Below are 14,094 nucleotides of genomic sequence, written 5' to 3'. Positions count from 1 at the left end.
AAGCTGATTTCCTCATGGGGACCAAAAAATGTCCTCACAAGGACAAGGATTTTGAATATTTCCATCTGGGGACATTTTGTCCTCGTAATGTAGGGTTTATCAGTCGAAACACACTAGCACACACACACTTGCACACGTCCATTTCTATCCAATCACACGTGGTAAAACGGGGGTGGAGGGTCTTTCAATATCATTCGACACCTATTACCCAGAGACAAACACAAGACCTACACACCCCACTGAAACTCACTCACTCATTACCCCCAGCCTAGGCCAGTGACCTTTTTCCACATAAATACAATACAATGATGAATGATGACAGAAGATACACATTTACTACTTTGGGGGGACCCATGTCTATAGGCAGAGGTGTTTAGTCCTTATTGCTCAGCAGAGAGAGTTTGAGAGGATGAATTAGGGCCGCAGGTTGAGAGAGGTGTCTTTGTGGTGAAGCCATAAACAAAAGACCCCCCGAATCCCCGTCATCCCTTTTCCCTCCCGCCTGCCTCCCACGAGCCTTTGCGGCTTCGCTCCCAAACTCACACGTACAGAGAAAGAGCCGTGTAAATCTGGCTCCCAGTGGGAGAGAGAGAGGCTGGAGAAAATAAATCTGGCACAGTTCACAGTAAGTTCAGCCAAGTCATGGCTCTGAGTTCTCTCTCTCTCTCTCTCCCTCTTTCTCAAATCTTTGTTATCTTTCTGTCATCAGTTTACCCCCATGCTGGTGAATCTGCTTTCATTAAAGTGTTTATCTGACGTCTGACAATACATCTGTCTGTCATATTTACCTGCAACTTCATTTCTTGACACAGTTAAGACAATTAGGAAGACAATGTGAGTGCTTTGCCATACTAAACTCACTGCCATGCTTGCCCTTAAAAAAAATCATTCAACTGTGATAACTTCTTTTAAACTAAAAATAAGAGAAAATACTTTTTATGTAGAGTAGTAACAAGCAAAAACAAGTTGGCTATAGTTTAATTATAACAACTTTACTGAGAGTGTAATATTTTCATCAGTATACGTTTAAATTAACTTTTAGTCTTGTTCACAGTATAGACCATTTTGCAAGATGTAAACAACACTGGTCCAGAAACATTCTTTCTTCATTTCACATGTAAAGAAAACATCTTAAAGATGTTTGTTTAACTTTTTGATTCAGTTTTAAATGTTCTGTCGGTTGTATTTTATCCCAGCTTTTATGTAGTGTTAAAAAACTGAAACAGGAAGTGCTTCTGGACCAGTGTTGTTTACATCTTGTGAAATGGTCTATAGTTTAATGCAAAAGAAACACTCAGAGATGTAAACTAGTGATGTACTTAATGTCACACTTCAAGTACACATGATTTAAGGATCCTTTTTTAAAACTAAAGAGTGGGCAAATCTCGCCCTAAGAGTTAGTATACTACTAGTACATTGATTTTAATACACTTACTACATAACGTATACTTGGAAAATATACTTGAACTTTACTTAGGGTTTACATAAACTTGAAATACCTATTTTTTTGCAAGGTATTGAGGGTGGTTGCGAGTGTGTTTTACCCTCTTACTGGCCCTGGTCTCCATGCTATTCTTTCCTTAGATATAGACAGTGAAAGTTTACAAAATTTACTTCAAAATATAATAGCACACTTCTAATCAAAACACAGAATTCTAGGTTTCATTCACGTCTGTACCACAAAGAGTGCTGGACGAGTTACGTGCCAACGTTTACATAAGTTATGTAAGTTTGGGCCTTAGCAGCTACCACTAATGATGGTCTTTGTGAAATATGCTTAATACAAGACTCCCTTAATAGTACCGATGCACAGGTATATAGTTTCATAACAAACTCTATGCCAGCTATGTGGGCTAAAATCAATGAATGGTGCAAATATGGCAGCTAACAGTGAGTTGAGTTTGTTGGGAATGAGAGAGGCAGACATACTGTGGATTGAGGAGTTCCAGACGGTTAATGAAGACGGATGCGAAGACATGGATTGCTGGAACACTGAGATCTCCAACTTTGACCTCTGATGCGGGGAGAGAAAGACAAAAACAACAGCTTGACAAACTCTAAACATCAACAGCTTTTTATCCATTGTTGAGTCTTTACTGACCGGTTTCAGTCGCATTTGTTTGGAGAAGTCTAAAATCCTTTAGCTTCTTAACTAGTGTATAGGTGTTCATGTATTGTAGGGGATGAACAAGTACAGTAATCTCAGTGTTCCGTATTTCAGTTCAATGCATTTACGCTCTATTTGAGATGTATATCTGGTTTAGATGGATATCAGTGCAGATCTATGGCCCATTGTTGTTATGACCCTCCCTCCCCTAATCCTTCTTTCTAATAAAACATGAGCCAAGCACCTAAGGGAGTGGCTGTGGTGTTATATTACCTGAAGTCTGTAATTACACACAACTCTTTCAAACACACATGCACACTCTGATCATGTATAGTTGAGGTGAGCTGCCGGCACAGACGTTTGCACAGGGCATCGAATATATGTTCACATCAGCTATAATTTCTTGTAGAGGGAATTCCTTGGAAAAGCTCACATGGCCTACTCTAGTATATGGGTTGCTCGTCCAGTTCCCTGACCGGGCAGATTTGTTAATCAGCTCACTTATCAATGGCCCTGATGACAGAAGACTAAACCTGAAGACTTATTTAAAGAGGGTAAAGAGGACACAGCTTTCTTTAATCGCAGCGTCCCAGCAAATAACCCTAAGGTGAGGGGTCATAGGTGATGACCCCTGCTGGAGAGGAGCTGGGGGGATGGAGGGATGGGGGGATTGGGTTGAGTCTCTGCAGTGCTCATGGCTGAACCAGCTGTAATAATAGATGACAGGCCAGCTCGTTGAAACAAGGCCGGAGTTAAGATCCAGATCTCTGCGAGGGATCGTAGAAAGCTTTCTTCTCTCACATGGATATATATGGCCTCAAGGCCTTAGGTCAGGGGATAGAATGCACACAGACACACACTTATATTGTCCCCTTACTGAAAACCAATGTGTTCAACTTCTCTGGAGGCTTAGCAAAAGTGGCTAAGGATGTCACCATAGGTTAGCATTTAGCAATTTAACTTCTCCCTCGAATTATGAGGTAAGTCACACATGAACATGCCCACAAAACTGCATAAACATACAAATGACAAAATAGCAGGCGATGTGTACGGATTCTTAGTATTCGTAAAACGCTAAGTAACTGGATGACCTACTTCCACCGAGATTCTGAAGTGCACACAACCGATAAACACTTTACTATCCCATGAGGCCACGGGAGAGGAGTTGTGAGTGGCAGTGTGACACAACTGAAGCATTAAGACAGATGACAATCACAAAATGGGGGATGTTTCATTCATACAACACTAATTTATAATTCAGGAACATACTTTTTTAACAGTTGAGAAGTAAGTTAGTAAGACTGTAGCCCATATATGCATACTATATGCAAACTTTTGTTGGTGGTGCTTGCAGGCAAGATTCATTTGAAAAAAACGTAATCGTAAGTGTTCAACTTGACCGCACTTTTTGTGTTGCAATGCAGACATGAATAATACCTCAAATTTGATGAGACGAGGTGTGTTATTACTTGTTTAACTGATCAGATAGATTTGTTCAATAAATGGGCACCATTTTTTTGTATTTCTCACGTTGAAAAATGGTCTAGATTGGGCCAAATCTTGGGACTTCAAAAAGGAATATCTTGTAACTTGGAATACCAAAAAGGCTCCTTATATTATTATGTTGTGGGTTAATGTGGTGCATTTTGATTTTTGAGTTGTCAAAAATATCGATTAAGCCATGATGTACAAAATCTCTTTTGTAATACTTTTCGAGGGCCCAATTTGACCTGCATATTTCCTTGTTAAAAGCGGCTTTACATATTTAGTAATAAAAAAAATGTTTTAAGTGTTTTGTCAGTTTCTAAACTAACCTCTGAGAGTATTTGAAGAGTTCAGATACAAAAGCCTCTAAATGCCATTTGAAATTTTCTTCTAAAATGACCATTTTTATCAAGCTTGTGTATTTAAGTTCAGTAATTTCACTTAAATGACAATTAATAGGTAATCTCCATTACCATTTAAGTGAAATTACTGAACTTAAATATACAAGCTTGATAAAAATGATCATTTTAGAAGAAAATTTCAAATGGCACTTACTCTTCATTTACATTTATGGTTTTGGCAGATGCTTTTATAAAATTTACAGTGCATTGAAGGCAAACATTTTTTATCAGTTCATTATATTTATCATGGATGTTCAGTTTGCTGTGGATTGAACACATGATCTTGGCATCGTTACAGTTTTGTTTATAATATTTCGTTTTTTTTTAAAAGAAAATGTTTAAAATAGTTGTTAAATACAGTTTCAAAAATCAAGTGTTCCCATGTTTATATTTTTAAATGTGTGAGAAATATTAATGTCTATTTTATCCATAAACATCCTAGCATCATGTGGGTGAATTTTGTACTGATAAGCATCACTCCCATGTTCTTCATAAAATAATATTACCATTTATAACAGAATATATCAGTGAATATTACAGAGTTCGATAGAAGTTTCTTTCCTTTCAAATAACATTATTTATGAGTGGTCCTTCATTGTCAACTACTTATTGGCTGTGAATAAGGCCACAACATCCAGTTCACGAGTGTAAATTTGACAGTTACGAAACAGTAGGAGAGAAATGTCCCAGTTTAACCCAAACTCAAAAATCTCTTTGATACAATTATTGTATAATCTCCTATTGTCTTCATTTGACAGAGGGCTGGTAAAACTCACATGACAGCAAATAAACATATAATACAAGCACAGATGATCTTTTGGAAAGTCTGGTGGGGGTCCAGTAATGAGTAGCACACATTAAAGAGCTGTTCCTCTTGGGAATGCAATCTGCATCAATGAGACAGTTATTAACTTTGACTGCGTCCCATGTGACCCTCTCCACCTCTGACTGTGCCTAATGAGCCTTGGATGATTATCTTAGACTACATGTCACTCAAAGACACCAGCCAATCATCCAACGCCACCCTCGATCTACCCACTATAGCAGTCGCTGACTTACTGAGTAGCCAAATTCAGAGCACTTTCAAAATACTAGTTTTGATCTGATCCCCTAAAACATATAGGCCCGGTTTCACAGACAGGGCATAGATTAAGCCAGGATTAGGCCTTAGTTCAATTAGGGCATTTTAGCAGCTTTTTTTTAATGTGCTTTAAGCCAGGGACACACTTAACGACTGTAAGACTGATTATGAATGTAATTTGATACTTATGACTGATCATGCCCAAACTTGCCGAGTCAAAGACTTGCATTGCTGAGTTGCATTTAGTAGGTGTTCACGTTTTAAATCTGCTCCAGTCATTGGAAACAGTCCGTAAGTGTGTTAGTCTTAGAATGTTTCAGCTAGTCGTTAAGTGTGTCCCCGACAAGAGACAAAACAATGGCACTGACTTGTTAATAGTTTCTTTCAGTTAAAACAGCTCAAACATGCATTTCAGTCTGGAACTAGTCTTAAGCATTGTCTCTGAAACCAAAGGGATAGTAAAAATGTAAAAATAGTCTCTTGGGCTCAATATAAACCAAGGCTGCAATTACAAAACAATCAGTAAAACAGTAATATTGTGAGATATTAGTTCAATTTAAAATAATTGTATTCTATTTTCATTTATTAATTTATTCATATGATGGCAAAGCTGAATTTCCCCCCAGAAACAATGTTTGTTATCAGTGTTGAAAACAGTTGTGCTACTTAAAGGGTTAGTTCACACAAAAATGAAAATTCTGTTAGTATTTACTCACCCTCATGTTTTCCAACCCAGTAAGACTTTCGTTCATCTTCGGAACACAAATTAAGATATTTCTGAGGAAATTTGAGAGCTGTCTCACTCCTTCATAGGCTGCTTAGGCAGGTAATTGCATCTGTCAGCCCAGAAAAGTTAGTAAAGACATCGTTAAAATAGTCCAAGTGACTACAGTGGCTCAACCTTAAGTTTATCAAGCGACGAGAATACTTTTTGTGCGCAAAACCCCCCCAAAATAACAACTTTTTTTAACTATTAATTTTCTTTCGTTTGGGCCTCTGACGTGAGTTTACGAGAGAGCCATGACGCATCCACGCGAATACGTTTTTTAAGTTTTTAAGTTTTATCGTACTTCCCTCAAACATTTGAATAGTACAGATATCAGCTAATATTTATTTTTCTATATTTATAACTCTATTGTATTAAATGTCAGAATTTTATGCGCCACAACCACATTATGGCGCAAATTTTTCATGTATTTTTTTTAAGTCACATTAAAAATGGTTTTAGATTTGAAAAGTAACTTAAATTTAGCAACTTATTATTTGATTGAAGCGCAGCAGATTTGACCAGTATCTCTCCACAAAGTTCGATAACTTTGCTTAAGGTGGACAACAGAAAGCTCAACACTGAAAAGGATATGTTGTATGCTGAGAACATTTCTGAGTAGTTCCTGAGTCAGCATGCAAGACCATCCTCCTGCATATACAAGGAAGTCTGTGTATGTGTCATTGTCTCTACATGTCGTCAGGAAGGGATATCTGAACTAATAGCAATCAGGAAGAAAAGTCAAGGGAAGAAAAAAAAACCCAAAACATTAGTTCATTAAATAGAAATGTTACTATTCCCTTAATCAATTCAAAGAACTGCTGATCACATCCATTTCTGCTCTGCACTCTGGATAAAGTGAGTTCCTGTCTACCATGTGGCCTGATGTTGACTGATTGTTGGCAATCAGCTGACAGGAAACACACACCAGGCCCGTCGAGCACAGCTAATAGAGAACATACACCAAGAGGACAGCGAGACGGTCGTCACCTTTGACCCCTGGCCTGCATGCTCGCAGAGGTCTTGTAAAGTAAACAAACCTAGATCATATACACATTATTGAACACCACTATCATTAATCAAGACAGTGACTCACACTCTTTAAAAACAATTTCGGAGGTTTGGTTCACAGTTTCATCTGTCATGCGCTCATGTATCTAAGGCTCCGCCGTGTTTTGACCACCGGCATGGAAAGGATGAGACAGACAATAGAGAGTCTGTCTCAGTCCAGCTGTGCGGTTGACCCACAACTTCCTGCTCAAGGATGGTCTTCAGCCAGGCTTCATGAGGGACGAGGAAAGAGACAGGCTCTGTGAGAGAGACCGTTGTGCTGCTCTCTGTCGTCTGTGTCCAATTGGAGCCATGTATGTTGAGCCATTCATACCACACTCTGACAAAGTACATCACATTGGAAAGAAAATCACAAATGAAATTCCTCTCTTAACAGTCCGCTTTTCTCCATAGTAATCTCAACAACCAACGCTCAAAAGATATCTCAAAATTGCTAGTAGACCTACGCCTATGTTGTAATCCAGTTTATTTTTTTATATGCCACCGACCCATAAGGCGATCCTCTTGATGGACCTCCTTTCTGAAATATGAAAGGCAGCAGTAGGCCTATATGTTAATATAAAAATATATATTTTTTTATAAATATGTGTAATATATTATTTATTGAAATGTTATTATTATTTTATTTCTGTTAAGGTGCCGCTCTTTTCTTTTATACCCAGAATACTATAGAGAAACATAAACCCATGGCTGTCAATATAATACAATAATTGTGATTCATTTTTTAATTGAATATTAATATTAATAATAACAATAATTCATTTTAAAGGGACACTTCACCCATTTGCATTAAGCTTTGTATCTTTAGAAACCCAGTCATATTTTTGAATGGTCATGGTTTATTCCCTTATTTTCCCCTGAGATGAGAGAAATGAGGATTTAAGTGTTTTACTTCCTGCTTATCATGACGTAAAAATTGTCATTTTGCGTCATACAGTAATAAGCAAGAAGGCCCATTTCATTAAAATCTGTATAGATTTTAGATACAAACATTAGCTCATTATTATTCAAGGGAGTGGCACCCACTCACCCTACAGGCCTATTACAGATGAGTGGGTGGGACTTCACTTGCAGATACTGAATCAATATCTGCCATCTTGTTTGGAAGCTAAGCTAACAAGATAATGACGGAAGAAACTAAACATGATATGGAAGAAGTGTGTCTTTCATTATCACTCACGCCATTATCACAAGTGTCTTTCATTATCACTCACGCCACCGGCCTCGCGCCACGTCTTGCTCGCCACAGCCAACTAACTAGAAATTTTGTGTGAAATGAATTTCAAACTCTGGTGACAGCTAACCGTTACCCTTGTAGATGGAAGAGTGATTTCTCTGTTTGCGCTGTTCCGGATTAGTGGGTGTGGCTTACGGAGCTGTGCAATGCGGTGCATTGTGGGAGTTGTTGTCCTACATACAAATGCGCCCTTCTGGTTATTATAACAGGGCACCAAATTCAAAAATTCTTTTACATTTCGACGATCCACATTCAATAAAGATTAATGTTGAAATGGGTGAAATGCTCCTTGATTTATTTATCCATAAGTGCGCTTATACAATGTATATAAGTGGTTTTGTAGTAATTCATTTCAGAACCCTTACACTCTGATGAGAATTCATTTGCATCAATTACATGACTCACGAGTTCTCAGAAACCCTTTCAAAAACATTCAATTCTTGATTTACTGGCATTTCAAACTAAATTTGTCATATTTTTTTTCCTCAAATAGAGTTTAAGAAAAACACTTTAGACACAATCCATCGTGTAAAACAGGCCTGAAAAATCAACCCTTCTTCTCAGATGTCTCAGAATGCTTTCATTGGGCGAGTTGTTATAAGCTAAAACGTTGTGTAAGGGCTTATTCTTTTTGTCTTTGTTACCTAATATAGCTCTTTTGTCTGTGACACCTGATAATGCGGGTCCATTAGTCGCCCGTGTGTTTACCTCAGGTGTGAAGTGGAGCCATGGGGGTTGAGGATGGAACAGCTAACCATTCCCAACCCTTTGGAAGACGTCGGTTGGACGGATTTTGCCTTAAGAAGGCCTGGGGTGGCAGGCTGAGCCATTGTACCCCTGAGTGACGAACAAGGACGTGAAGGGGGAAGAAAAACCACTTGTTCGCAGTTCATTCAGTTGAGCTGCCCCGAGGAGACACGGCCCGAATGAACATATTTCATCACGCTTATAATGGGCAGAACGAGAGGGGGGGAATAAAGAGTAAGAGAGGGGAAAGAGGTTGTTAATAGAGAGCCGGCCTGAATGAGACAGGCATAGACGAGCAGCCCGAATCTGTAGCTCACTGTGTTTTCTCCATTCTTAAAGGGAAGCGTATTGTTCATTCAGAATTCTCCCACAGTCTCCCACATCTCTCCTCTCCTGTACTCCATCCATTCATCCATTCACAATACCTGCAGCATCAATAAATATTCACCAGCTCCACACTGCAGGGAAGAAAGGAGAAAGAAGCTTAGCTGAAAAGAAAGGACAAAAAAGGAAGAAAGAAGAGAGGAGCAAGGCCAAAAAGGGGAGAAAAAGAAAGAGAAGAAAAGGTTGGGAGTTGGAACTAGACAAGCTTACCAAAAGCCGGGCAAGGTGTTGGCGAAGAGCCAGGCAGGCCAAACAATGCTCCGCTCTGCCGGCCCAGTGTGTGCTCTATACAGACCCACTGAAGCATTGGCATACTGGAGGAGAGAGGGGCAGCTGCGGCTCTGAAAGCCCGCCAAAGGAAGGGAGGGAGAGAAAGAAACCAAAGTGAAAGAAGGCCCACTTCGGCTGAAGGCTCAGTTCTGGCACCCGGCACCAAAGAATCTCGTGTTTACCATCGCTAGATATGGTCCCTCAGAGAATAACAACCTTCCCGTCTATTGCTAACGCAAGATTAATGGGAGTTCCTCTGTCTGAGACAACAAAAGACAGGACGTTTATGTAGAGTCCATGACATTACATCAATTTATTCTATAGTCCTAATCAGATTAAATAGAGGAGATAGACACAAAGGATTTCTCAATACATTACAGATGTTGCTCTTCTAAAGCTCCTTGAGCACAGATCTTCATTGCATTTCGTTTCATGTCAGCCTGGACCCTGTTTGGCCTGTTCTGGTGTGATCCAATGTGTTTCCGATTAAATAAATGCAGCTTATAAAGAGACAAAACCTCAAAACCACCTCCAAAATCATGCATTTTACAGCATTTTAGCCTTTTCACATAACAGTAAAAGAATGAAACCACAGATCAATGTGGAAAGCGTAGATCAGATCAGTTGGTCTTGGAAGAATTTGGTGAGAAAATCTGTGGCTTGATCCCATTTGGGCAAATCAGAACACTGTTGAGATCCCTCTCGGAAACCCGACACGTGAGATTACTAGGGGCTTTTCTAAGGAAAACAACAGCCGGAGAACTCCATTGGATCTCTATGGAGAAACATCTGAGATATTAAAAGAGATCTCACTTCCATTCCTACAGGAATGTGGGAAAGGCAACATGAGCATTCACAGGTACATTCTTCCATTAAATGACATCACTTCTAACTAAAGTATCTCTCATTTCCTCTTTTCTGTTTCTTTTTCATACCTTAACTGTGCTGTTCCTTTGCCCCGTCTCATTTATGGTGTTCTGAGGCTCATTGAGGAGGTGAAGGTCAAGGCGAAAAGAAAGAGAGCTTTTGGGGGGGAGGAAGGGTTGAATGTGCGCTTGGCCCCATTAGGATCAAAGCTTCGCTCCCATTGTACATCAAGTCCAATAGTGGCTATTGAACAAAGCAGAGAAAAAAATGGCTTGACCCCTGCTGGCTAACTGACAGCTCCGTCTGTGTGTGAATGTGTGTTCACGGAAATTGCAGGGACCTTCATTAAATTGCATTACTCATTGCATTACACTATATTCGTTTAGTCTTTTCGGAGTAACTTTATGCTTCACAGTGCTGGGATTGAGGTGTCACATGAAAGGTTGGGTTGTTTCAGGATCCTCAGAGGAATGAAGAAATGCTACTCTAATATCACTTCTATCTTCATCTTGCACCCCCTCTTTCCTCGGGTGTGTTGAAAACATTGCACATGAGTCAGAGTTTTGCGAGTGACATTCAATAGCTTCCTTTATACGCAGACCCGCAGCCATACACACTCTCACCTGAAGCGCACTGACAGACAGCTGCTCCGAGTTTACTAAGAAAAGCTACTGAGAACCACGGAAAGTGGGTGTGCTGGTGTCCTCTGACATTTATGATGAGAATGAGCTGTACATGCGTGTGCATTGTATGAGTGGAAAAACATAATCGGGTTGTGTTTTCTGATTATTAGCAATGTTTGCCAAGGTTCGCATCACTATTAAAATTGTTCATACTGAGGGTTTGGGTTTTGAAGGCTGTTGACCTTTTAACTCGTAAACTTAAATATACATTAAATCATGAAATTTGTTGAGAACAGATGTTTTATTACTCTCTGAACTGATCTGACAGATCATTTTGGCCTGGCAGACAATAAACCGGATGAAAAAAATAACAGTGTGAAAATATGTAGTGTGTTAAAGGAGCCAAATAGGGACCAGAATAACAGAGATAATGGCCTAGCAAACACAGAAGACCTGAGCAACTGAATAAAATCCCAAAAATGTAGTGTACCTCATAAATAATTATAGACCATCAAATGGATCTGGATATAATATTCAAACAGATTATATGTTAATGAAATATGACTCTTATTCTCACCAAGGCTGCCTGTATTTGTTCAAAAATACAGGAAAAACAGTAATATTGTGAAATATTATTACGATTTAAAATAACTGTTTTCTATTTGAATATATTTAAAAATGTAATTTATTCCTGTGATACAAAGAGAAATTTTAGTTTCTGCTCTGAAAGCCGCAAGAGCACCCTGAACGCTGTGAGTTCGTGTTGGTGAGAGAACATTGTGGTCGGTCCGTTTTTGCTCTTCAAGCCAAACTAAGGTCTTCAGCCGACAAAGTTTAAATCTCTTCTGGCTAGCGCGCTTCCCATAATGTTTATGCATGAGGTTAGTAGGTGGTCTTTTGTGGCTGTTTGAACACATTTGACTACATGAGCGTCTACACTAGGTAGGCAATCTGCTGTTTTCGACTACCTCTGGACGTGGAAAAGCTTTTCATCCTTGTTGAATAACAGTAAAAATACACTCTAATATTTAATATCTAAATACACTCACCTAAAGGATTAGGCTGGCACCAACAAAACAACCATGCTACAATGAAAAGTGCTTAAATCACCTTTCTTTCCCATTCTGACATTCAGTTTGTATTTCAGGAGATCTTGACCAGGACCACACCCCTAAATGCATTGAAGCAACTTCCATATGATAGGTTGATTATATAATTGCATTAATGAGAAATTGAAGAGGTGTTCCTAATAATCCTTTAGGTGAGTATATATATATATACTCACCTAAACTGAGTGTGTGTGTGTGCCTTTTCTCTCTCATAACCCAAGAGGTCTTGTACGGAGGTGGAGGTTGTTTCATGGCTAGTGAGGAAGCTATTAGCCCCTTGTGCTGCCCTCTCTCTCTCCCTCCTTCGTTAATCTGCTGTGACAGCTTCACTGTTTACTAAATCCACACTCAGTGAATCACAGGATGGAGGCCTAGCACCGCTCGGCTCCATTAACCCCTGACCCTGAGCGCCATGGCAGCAGAGACAGGCCTTAGGGAGGAAACGACACCTGTCCCGTCCTTGGGGTTACTCCATTTAAATCACCAAATTTATGAACTCTAGAAGTTCAATTCAGGCTGTAAATTTATCACTAAATCTCAAACAGAAATCTTTGTAGGTGACAGGACGTTGACCCCTACTGAAGAGTATGGTGAAGATCGAAAGGTTGAAACAGAATGTTAAACTAATAAAAAATAAATATAGTAATATATTATGAATAATTGAGTAAAATAAACCATGGAAGCTTGTTTCCACCTTGGAAAAAAAATACAAAACATTTAAATGCGACTTTTTTCCTCAGAGTTGCGAGTTTATGTCACAATTCCGATTTTTTTTCTTAGAATTGCAAGTTTATATCTAAATTCTGAGAAACAGTCAGATATGTGAGATATATACTCACAATTATGTAAGTAATTGTGACTTTTTACCTCACAATTCTGACTTTATATAAACTATCTTATAAAAATAGAAAGTCAGATATAAACTCGCAATTGCGAGAAATACGTCAGAAATTGTGTATTCCAAATGTAAAAAAAAAAACATTTAAAAGAATAACTTTTTTATTTTTTATTCCATGGCGATGGCAGAAGCAAGCTTCCATAATAAGCCCTTACTTTGAAACTTGAATTAATCATGCCTTACACAAATGTTTCACACTTCATCGGCTCCATCTTACTCTCAAAATATATCAAAACACCATTTTTAGAGACACCAAATCTTAAAGTCCCAAGACTTTCCTCATCTGCCATGACCTCACCAGCATCCCTAGTTCACCGAGAGGTCCTACCCCAACGCCACGCTGTCCAGATCACAGTCGACACTTTAAACTGTTATCACACGTGCTCTATCACACATCTACACTTCTCTTCAGCTATCACTCTCATGTCAGCCCACACCCTGGAGCACCATCCTGCTCAGTCCTGCCTCAGTGTCTGTTTCTCCCTCCCCCACATACCAATACACACTGATATTGAGCCCTTCTGCAGGTCGGATCACCGCTTTATCCTCTGTCACGGTCGTATAGTGGTCTGTGCTGGTAGTATGCTAATATGCTAATGCTAGGCTAAAATTTCTGATTTCTCGGTGTGTATGTTTTGCTTGTTGTTAATCTATAGATACTGCAACTTTAAGCCCAGCAGTATGACGGTGTAATGCAGGATATCGACAGTAGTTGGCAGTGTTTGATGCTTTCTTGCAGGGTAAACAACATAAAAGCCAAAAGAAACTGAATCATTGGTGTAAAGTAATTAAGGTAGAACACTGTACATAGCAAATGAGTGGGGAATAAAACAGCAGAGGGAAAAAAAAAAACGCAAAAGAAAACTGAAACTGCCCATGTTAAATTTTCTGTTCATATCAACCTACTCAATGTTCCATAATACTTTTTTTTTTTTTTTTACACCAAAACACCTCCATTGTCCATGTATATGACTGAGTATATCTGCAGTGCACCTCTTTTGTCAGTTTATCTGCTGGGTCTGTTTATATGCAAATGGACTTCACTTTT

General features: G+C 39.1%; 1 protein-coding gene across 1 annotated transcript in view; it reads right to left on the bottom strand.

The window, feature by feature from the left end:
- Positions 1–1,949, bottom strand: part of plekhh1 (pleckstrin homology, MyTH4 and FERM domain containing H1) — a 65,745-nt gene extending 63,796 nt beyond the window's left edge. Inside the window, exon 1 of the mRNA XM_039667365.2 lies at positions 1,930–1,949. The gene's annotated coding sequence lies outside the window, so the exon portion shown is untranslated. The remainder of the gene's footprint in view (positions 1–1,929) is intronic.
- Between the last annotated feature and the right edge of the window lie 12,145 nt (positions 1,950–14,094).

The sequence above is a fragment of the Pimephales promelas genome, chromosome 15 (genome assembly GCF_988280905.1).
Source record: "Pimephales promelas chromosome 15, fPimPro1.hap1.1, whole genome shotgun sequence".
In the NCBI taxonomy this organism is placed as follows: Eukaryota; Metazoa; Chordata; class Actinopteri; order Cypriniformes; family Leuciscidae; genus Pimephales; species Pimephales promelas.
The sequence above is the reverse complement of the archived record's forward strand: the minus strand, read 5'-3'. Positions and strand labels throughout refer to the sequence as shown.